The following is an 11690-nucleotide window of genomic DNA, read 5'->3' as shown; positions in this document are numbered from 1 at the left end:
CTTCTCACACCTACCCTACAATGTCATTCTAAAAATATACAAACGCACCACTGAAATCTTGAAGCTACAAAATAATCTATGATTAATTCAAGACAACATGAATAAATAAGCAATATATTTGACAAAGAAATCTCAATGCTAAAGAGTTAAAGTTACCTGGACTGACCTTATCTCTCTGTTTCCATCCTGCCATTTATCATAGTCCCTGTCAGTGTCATTGTTTGTATGGAAAGTACCAGTAATTACTAGTATATTTCTAGTCTTCATGTCCAGGTTATAGAGCACTTCAAGTGCCCGGTCAGTAACCCAATATTGATACTTGCACTAACACTGCAAAAGCATTATGGATATATATATATATATATATAGTCTTATTGATTGCAAACAGCAATGATTTCCATAACTTCCAATCTACCAAAGCATTCTCTGTATCTCCCTGGCTTTACACAGTGCCAGCTTATGCAATATTCTCATCTGCTCTAAGATAATTTTTGCATTCTTCATTGGAGACTTCCAGTCCATTAAACTCCATATTCTATTGTCTTGTCAGCATTCATTCCTTGTTTGACTCCCCAAAACAAGCATTTACCCTGACCAAACTGCATTCTTTTGTTTTGTAAAAAGTTTTAATTGTCTTCTGGTGTTGTGAATGTTACTTGAATATAGCTTAAGGTCATCGACAAAATAAGGGGTGTGAGTGGCATTAATTTGCATATATGTGTATCTATCTTTATTATAATGGAGAAAGCTGCTCGTTAATTAGGTATGTAGCAGTTATTAAAAGAAAGCAATCATTAAAGACTTTGACTGTCTGGAAATTTTTTTATAAATTCATGTTTCAATAATTTTCCTGTAATTTCGATTTCTGAGATTTATTGAATATTTGAACTACAAGTTTTTCACCAATTTAAATATTCATTGCATTCACTGTAGAGTAAATTTTAATGTTTACTTGAATAATAAACAATTTGTTGCAGGTGAAATTTTCCGTTTTCAATTGCAACAATCTCTCACTCTCTCTCTCTCTCACCTTTGTTTTCATTAAGATAAAAATGAAATTTTTTTTAAATACCAGTATAATTAAAAAAAAAAGTTAAGAGGTAATTTTGTTGGTATGGCTGTTTGGAACACTATAAGCCTTACAATAATAACTATGTGACTGATGCTATTTCTAGCATGCTAAACGTAGTTGGGTTACCTTGAAGTTTGTTTAAATTAGAGATATGATGAATTATTGAAAGAAATATTTACTAAGCAACTGAGGTTTTTTATAAATTGAAGTTTTCAGGAAAATTTACTTTCTGAACTTCCTTTTATTATTGAATATTTCAAGTTCACAAATTTAAACATTTGGTACAAGATAGTTTTTAACAAGCTTTTATTTATATGATTTTATTCATTGTTTGTAATGTTCTCTCTCTCACATACATACTAGAAGAAAATTATATTGGACAACTTATTCGAACTCATATGACTTATTTCCTTTCCATCACTATCTAAGAATTATCAAGTGAATTTGTTGCTATGGCAATTTGATACGCTATAGGTATTTATACATACATACAAACACATACATATCACATGCTGGTACGAGTTGGGAATGTCTCATACAGTATATTTTCATTATGGGCTCTTATTGTCTGGTATTTCTTCACACATTACAAGCATTGTTTGGCAATAAGTAAGTTCCTCATGCTGAGTTTAAGGGGGTTCAGTTTCTTTCCCAGTGTAGCTGCTTCGCTGTGATTTACATTGTTAATGGATTTTTCAGAAAGGCTTGAACATCATATAATCTCATTAAAATTTTATAGCATTATTCTGATATCAAATAATACGACATCTTGCACATCGGGGAAAGTCATGTGAGTTTTGGGATGAGTAGTTTTAATCTCAGATTGTGGCTATTTCTTCTCAATGATGTCACAAATGTCCTTGGTGAAGTAGCATGAATGTTATAAAACCCCATTTTTATCTTCCTTTAAACATAGAGCCTTTACACCTTGTTGTAATAGATACCAATATCTGTGATTGTGTACCTGTGTATCAGTGAGCCACAGTCATTTCATTTCCTTTGTAACCTTACTGCAAGTATCGTGTTTCATGTCCATGTAACAATTATCATGTATAATTAAATACCTAATTTTTATGGTATCCTAATTTAAACATATCATCATTTCAAATTTAGTCATTGGTATTTGTGCTATTAAATGTTTTAATTGTTTCTGTTTTTCTCTGTTATCCTGGTGCAGTACGGTAGATTAATTTAAGACTTTAGCTCTTATTTCTAGCAGGTAGATGCTTGTTAAGCATCATTACACTTCGTGCAAATTTATAATTCATAGCTATTTAATGTTATTGCGCCTGCAATCCACCTATGTCACTGCTGGTGATATCATCAATTTTAAAATTTATCCACAGATGATATGAACAGTAATGACATCTGATTTCAAATCTCAGTATCTGAATGTTTTGCATATATATATATATATATATATATATATATATATATATATATAATTTAAAATTTAGGGTACAGCAAGAATTGCTTCACCACACACCACAGCAATACTTGCTGAACCCTAAATTTTAAATTGTGTTTATACATTTACCGAAAATGGTTTTTAACACACCGAACTACTTGGTAAAATTACTAATTATCAATTAATTATTAATTTTTACCCTATATCTGTATGATATATATATATATATATATATATATATATATATATATATATATATATATGGAGGCTGTTGGATGTTATATGATAATGATTGCTCACAAAAATTGAAAGAGAAGACTTATACAAATACAATATACATAAACATATATATATATAAGTGCCAGTTGATTACTGGGGGTTAATGTATTCAACTTACCCACTCCCCAGAAATTGCTGGCCTTGTGCCAAAATTTCTAACCAATGTGTGTATTTGTGTGTGTGTATGTGTGTGAATACCCATATGTGTGTATGTATATATGTGCAAGTAATTATTTCCTTTCATTCTTTTACAAGTTTCAGTTATTAAGTATGTAATTATGCATCGTGATTTCTTTCTTATTATCCTTTTGGTATTTTTTTGATTTAAGCAATTTTGTCAACTGTCTTCTACCTGTCTCTCTCTCTCACACACATGCACATACATACACATGTACACACAAACATTTGATAAGTTTATATTTAAATTTCTTTATTTTTCTCCTTTTTTTTCTCTCTGTGTGTGTATATACATATATATGTGTTTCTGTGGCACAATAACGTTTCAAATTTTCACTCATATACACTTAAACACTCATATAAACTTCTCTACACTATGAGGAGTTTCAAAACCCACCATGTATCCAAAGAATGGAGAGAGAACAAGAGAGAAAATACAATTTCAAAAATGCAGCAGAATATCTGATCTGTTGGGACATGTACTAAAGTTCTGTTGAACGTTTTTCCAGGAATTTATCACATATGTTTGATAATTCTAGCAAATATGCATGACAGGACTTTATCAAACATATCCTTTCCATGTCAGTTAGTTTATCATAGTAAGGTATCACTGTCATATAGAACAGAGAACAAATTTGTGCTAGACATGTCTGATGGAATCTGTTATCCCCACATACTCTTATCATTAAAAAGAACATAATCCTATCAAGACACAAATGAGGGTGCATGTGATTGAATCTTTGTATCACATAGCTCAGTGGTCAAGGTGTTGCACTCACGACCCCAAGATCATGGTTTCAATTCCTAGCTTAGGTGAGTAAAACACTCCATTTCATATTGCTCTGTAATCACTTAAACACTCATATAAACTTCTCTACACTATGAGGAGTTTCAAAACCCACCATGTATCCAAAGAATGGAGAGAGAACAAGAGAGAAAATACAATTTCAAAAATGCAGCAGAATATCTGATCTGTTGGGACATGTACTAAAGTTCTGTTGAACGTTTTTCCAGGAATTTATCACATATGTTTGATAATTCTAGCAAATATGCATGACAGGACTTTATCAAACATATCCTTTCCATGTCAGTTAGTTTATCATCGTAAGGTATCACTGTCATATAGAACAGAGAACAAATTTGTGCTAGACATGTCTGATGGAATCTGTTATCCCCACATACTCTTATCATTAAAAAGAACATAATCCTATCAAGACACAAATGAGGGTGCATGTGATTGAATCTTTGTATCACATAGCTCAGTGGTCAAGGTGTTGCACTCACGACCCCAAGATCATGGTTTCAATTCCTAGCTTAGGTGAGTAAAACACTCCATTTCATATTGCTCTGTAATCACTTAAACACTCATATAAACTTCTCTACACTATGAGGAGTTTCAAAACCCACCATGTATCCAAAGAATGGAGAGAGAACAAGAGAGAAAATACAATTTCAAAAATGCAGCAGAATATCTGATCTGTTGGGACATGTACTAAAGTTCTGTTGAACGTTTTTCCAGGAATTTATCACATATGTTTGATAATTCTAGCAAATATGCATGACAGGACTTTATCAAACATATCCTTTCCATGTCAGTTAGTTTATCATAGTAAGGTATCACTGTCATATAGAACAGAGAACAAATTTGTGCTAGACATGTCTGATGGAATCTGTTATCCCCACATACTCTTATCATTAAAAAGAACATAATCCTATCAAGACACAAATGAGGGTGCATGTGATTGAATCTTTGTATCACATAGCTCAGTGGTCAAGGTGTTGCACTCACGACCCCAAGATCATGGTTTCAATTCCTAGCTTAGGTGAGTAAAACACTCCATTTCATATTGCTCTGTAATCACTTAAACACTCATATAAACTTCTCTACACTATGAGGAGTTTCAAAACCCACCATGTATCCAAAGAATGGAGAGAGAACAAGAGAGAAAATACAATTTCAAAAATGCAGCAGAATATCTGATCTGTTGGGACATGTACTAAAGTTCTGTTGAACGTTTTTCCAGGAATTTATCACATATGTTTGATAATTCTAGCAAATATGCATGACAGGACTTTATCAAACATATCCTTTCCATGTCAGTTAGTTTATCATAGTAAGGTATCACTGTCATATAGAACAGAGAACAAATTTGTGCTAGACATGTCTGATGGAATCTGTTATCCCCACATACTCTTATCATTAAAAAGAACATAATCCTATCAAGACACAAATGAGGGTGCATGTGATTGAATCTTTGTATCACATAGCTCAGTGGTCAAGGTGTTGCACTCACGACCCCAAGATCATGGTTTCAATTCCTAGCTTAGGTGAGTAAAACACTCCATTTCATATTGCTCTGTAATCACTTAAACACTCATATAAACTTCTCTACACTATGAGGAGTTTCAAAACCCACCATGTATCCAAAGAATGGAGAGAGAACAAGAGAGAAAATACAATTTCAAAAATGCAGCAGAATATCTGATCTGTTGGGACATGTACTAAAGTTCTGTTGAACGTTTTTCCAGGAATTTATCACATATGTTTGATAATTCTAGCAAATATGCATGACAGGACTTTATCAAACATATCCTTTCCATGTCAGTTAGTTTATCATAGTAAGGTATCACTGTCATATAGAACAGAGAACAAATTTGTGCTAGACATGTCTGATGGAATCTGTTATCCCCACATACTCTTATCATTAAAAAGAACATAATCCTATCAAGACACAAATGAGGGTGCATGTGATTGAATCTTTGTATCACATAGCTCAGTGGTCAAGGTGTTGCACTCACGACCCCAAGATCATGGTTTCAATTCCTAGCTTAGGTGAGTAAAACACTCCATTTCATATTGCTCTGTAATCACTTAAACACTCATATAAACTTCTCTACACTATGAGGAGTTTCAAAACCCACCATGTATCCAAAGAATGGAGAGAGAACAAGAGAGAAAATACAATTTCAAAAATGCAGCAGAATATCTGATCTGTTGGGACATGTACTAAAGTTCTGTTGAACGTTTTTCCAGGAATTTATCACATATGTTTGATAATTCTAGCAAATATGCATGACAGGACTTTATCAAACATATCCTTTCCATGTCAGTTAGTTTATCATAGTAAGGTATCACTGTCATATAGAACAGAGAACAAATTTGTGCTAGACATGTCTGATGGAATCTGTTATCCCCACATACTCTTATCATTAAAAAGAACATAATCCTATCAAGACACAAATGAGGGTGCATGTGATTGAATCTTTGTATCACATAGCTCAGTGGTCAAGGTGTTGCACTCACGACCCCAAGATCATGGTTTCAATTCCTAGCTTAGGTGAGTAAAACACTCCATTTCATATTGCTCTGTAATCACTTTGACATTTGACGTGTGGCACACCATTCATGATTTGACATTGCTTATCAAATTGACAGACAACATTGACTCAACGGAGTGAGTGAGCTATTGTACAACACAAACATTTGATCACTTTAAACAAATCATCTATGCAGATTTCTCAGTAAGAAGTTGTGGAATCCTCATTTGTTATTTACGACTGGTGAATCTGCCATAATTGTCATAGAACATGTTTATGGTTTGGTTTATCAGGTACATCTCATATTGTATAATCATATCAAAGCACTATTGTCAGAGACAGAGGGTGGGGCAGAAAACAAGAGGGACTTCTATCAGACATGTCATACAGAGTTTATTATACCAGTATACCACTGTAATACAGAGTAGCGATATCTTTTGTATATTACAATATGTGAAGATTAAAATAAAAAAATGTATTCTAGTAATAACAAGTTGTTATTGTTGTTTGTTCAAGTTTTGTGTTTGCTATTGAGCGAATGTGTGTCATTGCATCACCATTGTTTTAATGCCTACTTTTGCCATACTTGCATTTAGAAACATCCAAGCAACTCCCTTTACCCCTCAACGAGGAAACTCAACCTTCGGATTCTCAGTCTATTTACCCAGATAGCACAACCAGTTCCCCAGCATCCCAAACATAATTAAGCACCGCAACAATTTATTCCAACAAAGAAACCCGAACCATGTGCTTCCAACCAGTTTACTCAGGCAGCAACACCAACCTCCTAGCAATCCCAATATAATAATAATAATAATAATATAATACTGATTTAATTAATAACACTAATAACTTTTACCAACCAAATTACAGTAAACATTTTTTAGACCGAGTGGAGAGAAACAGGGACACGTGTTGGAACAAAACTTACAGGAGAAACCCAAGTAATAAATTTATCAAAGAAAACTATCCCTGCAACAAAAATCAGTATAGTAGCTAAAGGACTAAAGCTTCTTTGCTACAATAACAACATATTCTTATTGATTTATACTGCTAAAATTTATGTGAGTCCTTTCAGATGCAGGAAGCATGCTTTGTTTGGCTGCCAGAGTTTAAGAAATAATCAAATAGATTTTATTGAGAAATTTTCCTTTTGGGTCAATATTGCCTCTCAGGTTAAGTACTTCATTATTTTCCTTGGAAAGACATCAGCAGCAGTAGCAGTGTCATCGTCATCGTTGTCATTGTCTTAACATTCATTTTTCCATACAAGCATGGAAAAGTGGATGTTAAAACAATAAACAATGCCCTTCTTCTTGTCACCCTTTACCTGTTTCCAAGAAAGATAATATTTCCCCTTGACCAAGCATGTTTTTCACAGAACATTAAAAATGAACGACATTCAGTGAAGACAAGACACAAACACACACACACTTGCACATGCATGCATGTATATATATATATATATATTCGTGGGATTTTCGATCAGGATCGTTGCCAGTGCCCCTGGACTGGCTCTTGTGCGGGTGACACATGAAATGCACCATTTTGAGCGTGACCGTTGCCAGGGCCGCCTGGCTGGCCTTCGTGGGATTTTCGAGTGAGATCGTTGCCAGTGCCCCTGGACTGGCTTTTGTGCGGGTGGCACATAAATTGCACCATTTTGAGCGTGGCCGTTGCCAGTACTGCCTGACTGGCCTTCGTGGGATTTTGGTGGCCAACCAAAACCTTGTGAGTAGATTTGGTAGATGGAAACTGAAAGTTCATCATATGTACACACACACATATATACATACATACATACATACATACATACACATCTTTTTTCTTCTCCGGGACCATCAATACTATTTCCATAGAGCAGACCAACTGGCTACCAGCTTCATTACATCATACAATATGGAACGACAGTAACAGTACCTCTGTAGTTTGTGGTACTCTAGACCAGGGGTTTTCAAACTTTTTAACTTGCAGACCCCTTTATATTTCAGGCTTTACCTCAGGGACCCCCTTATAAACGCTTATGAAGTTTATACATAAATATTTGCTTAAAATAACATATATCTTTACATTTATTTATTTAACAGTATTTAACAAATAGGTTTATTGTCAATTAAAAGATTTCGATTAAAAAACATATATAAAATCAAATTGCCCATAAAAAGCATTTGCTGTCCACGGACCCCCTGTCTTGTCCTTGCGGACCCCCTGTGGTCCACGGACCACAGTTTGAAAACCCCTGCTCGAGACAACAGCACCTGTAGTATATGGTGTACTACACATGCATTGCCAAGACCTCTTCTCCTAATTACTAAGGAATATCAATGGAGACTGCAGCTGAATTGGCTTTATAAAAGAATTATTGATGAATATTAAAATAATTATCCTGAAAATATTCAAGCCAAAAACAAATAATGTGGATTAATGACAAGAACAAACACATAAGGAAATTCGTCATCATAGCTGGATGCCAAAATATACATCCTGCAATGCCCACCCCACACAGTATACAATATTAATTTCAAATTTTGGCACAGGGCCAGAGGTTTCGGGGGGTGGGGGGATCACTTATATTGATCTCAGTGCTCGACTGATACTTATTTTATTGATCTGGAAAGGATGAACAGCAAAGTCCACCTTAGTGGAATCTGAACTCAGTAATTAAGCTGGATAACACTGCTAAGCATTTACCTGGTGTGCTAATGATCCTGCCACCTTGCTGCATTATCAAAGTATACAATATTATAGACTTGTTTCAGCCAGTCTTACCAATCAGTTACAAACTAGATGTTAGATAACCAAATATTAGCTAACAGGGCAGTTATCTGAATACACATGCTCTTCGGGAGTGGCATACCTCATGTATATTTAAATAACTACCTTGTTATCTTGTATCTGGTTACCCAATGCTGTATACTTTGGTTAATATACCCACTCTATTCAATAAAACATGAATGCATTTTTTTTTCTGACTTAGTGATTCTTACTCTTTTACTTGTTTCTCTCATTTGACTGAGGCTATGCTGGAGCAAACTAATTGACTCCCAGGACTTATTCTTTGTAAGCCTAATACTTATTCTATTCGTCTCTTTTGCCGAACTACTAAGTTACAGGGACGTAAACACACCAGCAGTGGTTGTCAAACGATGGTGTGGGGGGACAAACATAGACACACACACACACACACACACACACACATGATGAGTTTCTTTCAGCTTCTGTCCACCAAATCCACTCAAGGCTTTGATCGGCCTGAGACTATAATAGAAGACACTTGCCCAAGGGTTCCATGCAGTGGGACTGAACCCAGAACCATGTGGTTGGGAAACAAGCTTCTTACCACACAGCCACTCATATATATGTATGCAGTTAAGTATATGTCCAGTCATAGAGTGACCAATGGTTTTGCATCCATAAAGTGCTTCGTTCTCTGGATGACTCATCAGATTCTAATGGCAAAAGCCATATAGCTCTTCAAACTGCAGAGGCAGAAATCCATTACAGTCAGTTAGTCAGTGAATAAAGAATAAACAACCCAAGTTGGTGAAGATCGGTTATCTCACTTAGCTCAGTTAGTTGGCAGTTCATATGGGCTAAAATGGTGAACAGGGATCTCTGCTCTTCACCACAGCAATATTGCCAGACCCATGCTCCATAATAACAGCTCTAATAACAGCAGTGACATCAACAACATCTCTAGGCCTGGAGCCAATGGAAAATGCCCCAGAGATGTAAACACAACCAACACTTGAGTTCAAAAATGTCTTGGCTCAGCCAGAACTGCCTTCAAGCAATGCCTCTACAATCACAGGTCCTCTTTCAGGATTCTGGAAAGACAATTTGTCACATCTATGTGTGGCGCCTGAAAAACACATGTTGTTAAAGAATATAAATGTAAATAATCCTCTGTAATATAGGCACAAGGCCTGAAATACTTAATGAGTACTTGTTATATTGGCCCTGAAAGGAAGAAAGGCAAAGTTAACCTCAGTAAAATTTGAACTCAGAACACAAAGACTGATGAAATGCTGTTAAGCATTCTGTCTGACATGCTGACAATTCTGCCAGCTCACCACCAATAATAATAAAAATGGTCTTTAATTGAGTATGTTGACTGCAGTGCTCACCTGGTATTTATTTTATTGAGCCAAAATGGACAAAAAACAAAGTTGACCTCTGCAGAACCTAAACTCAGACAGACAAAATGCTGTTAAGTATTTTTGCTGAGGAAGGGCATCCAGCTATAGATCCCTTGCTAGATCAGATTGGAGCCTGGTTCAGCCTTCTGGCTTGTCAGCCTTCAGTCAAACTGTCCAACCCATGTCAGCAAGAAAGGTGGATGTTAAACGATGAGGATTTATAGATGTAAGTAATAAACAATTTGTAATAAAGTCATTGAAATTAATCATGACTCAAAATGATTTCGTTTTATCGATGAATAACCAAATTTGATGAATGGCACCCGTGCCAGTGGAGTGCTATCAGCACTGTCCAAGCGTGATCATTGCCAGAGCAGCTGTCAGGCTTCCATGCTGGTGGCACGTAAATAGCACCATTTGAGTGTGTTCGTTACCAGCGTCGCCTCAAGCGAGGTCGATGCCGGTGCCGCTGGACTGCCTCCTGTGCAGGTGGCACATAAAAACACCATTTGAGTGTGTCCGTTGCCAGTACCGCCTGACTGGCCCTCGTGCCGGTGGCATGTAAAAGCACCCACTACACTCTCGGAGTGGTTAGCATTAAAAAGGGCATCCAGCTGTAGAAACTCTGCCAGATCAGATTGGAGCCTGGTGCAGCCATTTGGTTCGCCAGTCCTCAGTCAAATCGTCCAACCCATGCCAGAATGGAAAGTGGACGTTAAACAATGATGATGATGATCCCAATATAAGAAGTGACCAGTAATAAATTTTACAATACAATTGTTTTTGTTTGTTTTTTATCATCCCACAGTGGGGCACCACCTTGAAGAGTTCAGGTGTGGCTGTATTCTAAGAAGTTTGCTGCCCAACTATATGGTTCTGAGTTCATTGATCCTGGGTAAGTGTGTTCTACTACAGCTTCGGGCTGACCAAAGCTTTGTGAGTGGATTTGGTAGACGGAAGCTGAAAAGAAGCTCATCGAATTTATATATGCATATACATATATATATATATATATATATATATATGTGTGTGTGTGTGTGTGTGTCTTTGTGTCTGTCCAATACCACTGCTTGACAACCGGTGTAGATGCATTTACAACCTTTTGACTTAGCAGTTCGGCAAAGGAGACCAGTAGAACAATTACCAGGCTTAAAAAATAAAATAAGTACTAGGGTTGATTCGTTTGACTAAAATTCTAAAAGGTGGTACCCCAGCATGGCAGCAGTCTAATGACTAAAACAAGTTGAATATATATATATATATATATATATATATATATATATATATATATATATAC

This window comes from Octopus bimaculoides, chromosome 5 (assembly GCF_046866305.1).
Source record: "Octopus bimaculoides isolate indiv1 chromosome 5, ASM4686630v1, whole genome shotgun sequence".
NCBI lineage: Eukaryota > Metazoa > Mollusca > Cephalopoda > Octopoda > Octopodidae > Octopus > Octopus bimaculoides.
The sequence above is the reverse complement of the archived record's forward strand: the minus strand, read 5'-3'. Positions refer to the sequence as shown.